Source organism: Balaenoptera ricei, chromosome 8 (genome assembly GCF_028023285.1).
Source record: "Balaenoptera ricei isolate mBalRic1 chromosome 8, mBalRic1.hap2, whole genome shotgun sequence".
Taxonomy (NCBI): domain Eukaryota; kingdom Metazoa; phylum Chordata; class Mammalia; order Artiodactyla; family Balaenopteridae; genus Balaenoptera; species Balaenoptera ricei.
The window spans coordinates 42,355,928-42,361,890 of record NC_082646.1 but is presented as its reverse complement, the minus strand read 5'-3'; positions in this window follow the sequence as shown (position 1 = coordinate 42,361,890).

Genomic DNA, 5,963 nt, shown 5'->3' with positions numbered 1-5,963 from the left:
CACCTAATCCAGACATGGGCCTCCCTGAATGTGGACCTCTCTAAATTGAGACCTAAAAAAAGAAGGCATCAGCTAAGGGAAGGTATTAAGAGTGTGGAGGATGAGGGGGAGGTCCCAGCTGAAAGGGGAAAGCATGTGTGCAGGCCTGGAGCCAGAGTGATCACAGAATGTTGAAAGTATTAAAGCTAGTTCCCTTTAGCTGGAGTTTGGGACCCTGTCTCTTTCTCTCACCAGGGAGGCTAGGATTATGGGTACAATTCAAAGGCTGATACCAGCATCAGCTCACATCCCGTAGATGGTGGGATGGGGGAGATGCAGGGGGGATGCAGTGATGCTAAGAGTCATGCTCTAAGCAGCCATGTCTGGACAGGCATGGACCATATGTATTATAACACACTGGACCATGTGTATCATAACCATGCAAAATTGTCCCAGTCTCAAAGAAACATATGCAGGTGTGTTTCAATCCTCTGAGAGGAGCTACTGAGAGGTTTGTGCCTGTTCAAACATACTTTCAATTTTAAACATACTAGGCTGGCAGGATGAGACATTCCAAGGATGGGTGTTGAAAAGCAAACTACGAGGAAAGCACTGTCCATGGGCTCAGAAGAACTGGATGCTACGGACAGGTTCAGGCCCCTGTGGGCTATCAGGCCAGAGCTCTCACTCATTAACTCAGAGGCTCTCCTGTGCACCATAAACTGTGCTAGGGGCTAGTGACAGAAGGACAAGGTAAAGTCCTCACCCTCAGGGAACTCAGAACAAAATGGGGAGGCAAGCAAATCTGCAGAAGTTTATACTCCCTTGTAATAAATGCAATACCAAAAAGAAGTTCAGAAAGCCATGGTGTCTACACCAGGGAAGGGGCAAAGGCAGGCTTTCTAGAGATGATAACGCCTGAGTGAAGCCCTAAAGGCTAAGAAGCTGAGTGAAGAAGCAGGGACAGGTCGCTCCTGGCAGACGGGGCTGCAGGTGCAAAGGTCCAGAGCAGTGGCACGTTCGGAGAGCAGCAAGTCATCCAGCATGGTGAGCCTGCAGGGTGAGGGGAGGGGAGAGGGGTCAGTAGTAACCACTGGCCAGACCATGAAGGGCCTTGCAAGTGTTTGCATGAGGTGTGGTAGAGAAAAAGGAGTCCAGGACAACTCCTGGCCTATGGCCTGGGTGACTAAGGGTATAGGGTCTCATCAACCAGCTTGGAAAAGCAGATTGAATGGGGGGATAAGAACAGGTGGGTCATACTGAATGTAAAGTACCTGTGGAAAATCCAAGTAAAATACTACTGGATTTTAACTCTTATAACTATTGGGGGTGGAGGGGGTAAAAGGGGAGAGGGAGAGAGAAAAAGAGATCACATGTACACATAAGTATACACACACATTCACACACACACACACACACACACACACACACACAGGTCAGGACTGAAGAGAGAGATTTAGGAGCTACCCGCATATAGGTGATCATGGAAGCCATGCCGGGGATGAAGTTGCAGAGAGAGCATACGTACAGTGAGAAGAAAAGAGGTCCAAGGACAGAGCTCAAGAAAACACTCAAACACACATGGAGGAAATGGAGGTCACCGAGGAGACCGAGAAGGAACACGCTGAGATGTAGGAGGAAAAGCAGGACAGGGTAGAGCCCTGGGAATCAATAAAAAGGTGAGTTTCAAGAAGGCAAGAGGGATACCCTTGGTCAAAGGCAGCTGAGAGGTCAAGTGGGCTATGGACTGACCCTTCCCATTGGATAGAACAGTTTGAAGGCTGCTGGTGAATTTGGCAAGAGTGGATTCCATGGGGTGGTGAGTAGAAGCTGAATGGCAGTGGTTGATGAATGTGAGGTGACACAGAGGAGCCACAGGGAACATGCACGGGTGTTATAGGAAGCATGTCTGGGAAGAGAAAGAGACAAGAGACAAGTTGGTGGCTTCACCCTTGGTCAAGGGACAGTTGGAAGGAGGGATGCTGGGAGGATTGAAAGAGAAAATGATGGAGTTCAGTTGCACATGGTACAACTGCATGTAAACCTTAGTTACTTGGTAGTAACCCTGTCTGGTGGACCCAGCAGCAGCCTGGGTTGAATGTAACAACGGGACATTGGCACCAGGGAGACTTCACACTGAAGAGAGAAGGAGCTAGCAATCCAAGTAGAAAAATAAGCAGGCAAATAAAGGTACTTGTTCTATGCGATCTTTCTCCCATCTCTGATTTTCAGCTAATCTCTTCCCCATAGGATTTTTTGTTTTGTTTTGTTTTGTTTTGTTTTGTTTTTTATTTTTGGCTATGTTGGGTCTTCGTTTCTGTGCGAGGGCTTTCTCCAGTTGCGGAGAGCGGGGGCCACTCCCCATCGCGGTGCGCGGGCCCCTCACCGTCGCTGCCTCTCTTGTTGCGGAGCACAGGCTCCAGACACGCAGGCTCAGCAATTGCGGCTCACGGGCCCAGTTGCTCCGCGGCATGTGGGATCCTCCCAGACCAGGGCTCGAACCCGTGTCCCCTGCATTGGCAGGCGGACTCTCAACCACTGCGCCACTAGGGAAGCCCCCCATAGGATTTTGATGTTATCTATCTGTCTCCTCTTACCTGGACTCTCTTCAACACCTGATAGCTTTCACACTCATTTCCTTTGCTGTGATTAGACCTAAAAAGGGGGCCTTCTTCAAGTGGCGATGAAAGGGTCGAGCAGTAACACTCTGAAATCTCACAGAAATCATCAGAAACTGAAGATGGTCCAATCTGAAAGTCTGAGGGTGAGGGAGAAAAATCAGAAGGGAGAGGGAAGGCAGATGGGAGTCAGAGTGAGAGAGGAGATGGGTAAGGAGAGGGGGAGGCAAGAGAAAACGGAGAGGTTACTTTAAACTAGAGGGGAGAAGGGTAGGTAAGGATAGAATGAAGGAATGGGAAGGGAGAGAGTGAAGGAAAGAGAGGAGGGAAGGGCAGGGGAGAGATGGGGGCCAAGGAGGGAGAGATGGATGGAGAGAGGAAGGAAAGAAGAGAGAAGTCACTTCAAACCAGAGATGAGAAAGACAGGTAAGGTGAGGATAAAGGAGAGTGACGAAGAGAGGAGGGCAGGAAGAGGGCGGGGCAAGGAGAAGAGCTAGGTCAGGTTAAACCAGGGAAGTGTCTGAATTGAAAGTGTTTTTAAGAAATGCAGGGCTTCCCTGGTGGCGCAGTGGTTGAGAATCTGCCTGCCAATGCAGGGGACACGGGTTCGAGCCCTGGTCTGGGAAGATCCCACATGCCGCGGAGCAGCTAAGCCCGTGCGCCACAACTACTGAGCCTGAGCGTCTGGAGCCTGTGCTCCGCAACAAGAGAGGCCGCGATAGTGAGAGGCCCGCGCACCACGATGAAGAGTGGCCCCTGCTTGCCACAACTACAGAAAGCCCTCGCACAGAAACGAAGACCCAACACAGCCAAAAATAAATAAATTAATTAATTAATTAAAAAAAAAAGTCACCCCATTTGATGATGACACTGTGTGATAGTTAATTTTATGTGTCAACTCAGATGGGCCACAGGCTGCCCAGATTAAATGTTAATTCTGGGTGTGTCTGCAGTGTGTTTCTGGATGAGATTAGCATTTGAATTGGTGGACTCAGTAAAATAGATTGCCCTCCCCAATGGGAGTGGGCATCATCAGTCTATTGAGGGCCTAAATAGAACAAAAAGTGGAGGAAGAAGGAATGTGCTCCTTTTTTCTGCCTTACTGATTGAGCTGGGACATCTCTTCCTGACCTCAGACTGAGATGTACTCCATTGATTCCCCTGCTTTTCAGGCGTTCAAACTTAGGCTAAATTATACCACCTGCTTTCCTGGGTCTGCAGCTTGTAGATAGCAGATCATGGGACTTCTTGGCCTCAGTAACTGCACAAGGCAATTCCTCAAAATCTCTCTCTCTCTCTCTCTCTCTATATATATATGTAATATATACATATACACACACATATACATTCTATTGATTCTGTTTTCTGGAGAACCCTAATACACACTGATATTAAAAATTCATTAAAAAAAAAAGAAAGAAAATAGAGTAAAATGGTAATGGCAAAATCTAAGTGGTGGCTATATGGGGGTTCATTGAAAAATTCTCTCAACTTTCTTTATGTTTAAAATTTTTTATAATAAAATCCTCGGATATTAGATCATTCTGGCTGCTGCTTGGATAAAGCTTCAGAAAGGGGCAAAGGAGTCTGTTAGGGGGTTGTTGGCAGTAATGGAGGCAAGAGATGGTCAAGGACCAGATCGGAGGGAGAGAAACTGGGATTAACGGATTGGAATTCAAGAGGTGTTTAGAAAGTTAAATCAATCGCTCTGGTAATGGGATGATGGATCTAGAGGGAAGGAAGAGGTTGAGATAAACAGCAGCCCCGTTTTACCTACCTTAGCTACAGACCAATTACAAGTTGAGACAAGGATGGTTTTGGGGTCTTTGGGGTGAGAGGAAGGAGTCATAAGATCCACTAAGAACTCCAATTACCAATGTCCCCTCCGCTGGCCTCTGACCTCAGGTTCAGGAAATTCCTGGCACTAGCTCTTTGCTTTCTGAGTCTGTTCTGGAAGTCTGTGGGCTTCAGCACCATGGGCGACCTGGTGTGTAGGGAGCAGAGCATTACCGCTGCCTGCCTTGTGCCGTGGTCCCAAACCAGAGCCTGGGCTGCTCCTTCGCAGCTCTGCCCTCCCCCTTCCCTCAGAACCCTCCAGACGCCACTCTAGCTCTGCTGTTGGCAATGTAACTGTCCTGTTTTGTTTAAGAACAAAATTGCTTGTGACCAGCAGTTTCAAACGGCTTCATCCGCGGCCAGCTTTGGTTTATCAGCCATCTGTCAGAAAGCAGATCTCTCTGGAAGACTCGATCACAATAAGGCAAAATTGAGTTTTCCTCAAGGGCTGCAAACTGCCTTTCTGGGAGCACAGGTGTCAGCCTGTTCCGAGAAGCAGCTCTGCAATCCCTCCCGCCCTCCCTCCCCTGGCACCTGCGCTGGCTGTCATTTCAGCTCATTTCCTACAGCCTTGTCCCAGCAACCGCCGGCACATTCCCCCTCGTCCTCCATCCCTCTGTGTGAAGGACATTTACCAGAGCACCTGTTTTTCCATTTCAGTAATTAGGGCTGCACTTCATTGCTGGATTCCTGTCCCTGCCACGTCCACAGCCATCTGACGATTAATGTTAAACCCAAACTCTCTTACCTCGTCAAGCCTTAGGGCCTCCTGCATATTTGTGATGCCTTGAACAAGACACGCACACCTGCTCTTCCCCTGGATGCCGCGGGGAGAGACCCGGGTTGCTTGGTACCAGACCCTAAAAAAGGAGACTCCTGACTCTGTTTAAGGCAGGAATGTGGGAGGTTGGGCTGTAATCATTTCTGTTCTCAGATGAAGCCCACACGTGTCTCCCAACATACAATCTGATTATGGAATTTGACTTTTTGGTTGTTTTTTAAACAGACTTGACTTGAGACCCAGACGGCATCTACCCTTTCAGTCCTGGAGGTCTTCCCCTCACCCGGTCCTCGTGCACCAGGTATGGAGTCATGGCTATCTGAGTTCATGGCTGTCCTAGCTCTGCCACTCCCCATCTGAGCCTCAGTTTCCCCACAAGTAAAATGAGGGAGGGCGTTCACTCGGGGGGGTCATTGTGAGGAGTAAGCCAGACCATATACTGAAGGCTCCAGCCCAGTGCCTGGGTCCTTCATGGCGCTCAGAACTCAGTGGCTGGGATGACCCAGGTGTGGCGAATGTAATTTTCCAGCATGATGATTAATTCATGTCTGCACATCACCTATGTAGCTGAACAGCGTGCTTTCTTCAATTACAAAATGCTTTTATTGTGCTTCAATTTCCTGTGTATCAAGAAAATGCCAGTGACTTTGGCTACTTCTCTTTGGAGAGGGAAATTGTTACAAGAAACAAGCAAAAAAAAAAAAAAAAAAGGGCTCCTTTTCCATCATTTTCATCATCTTTGAGACTCT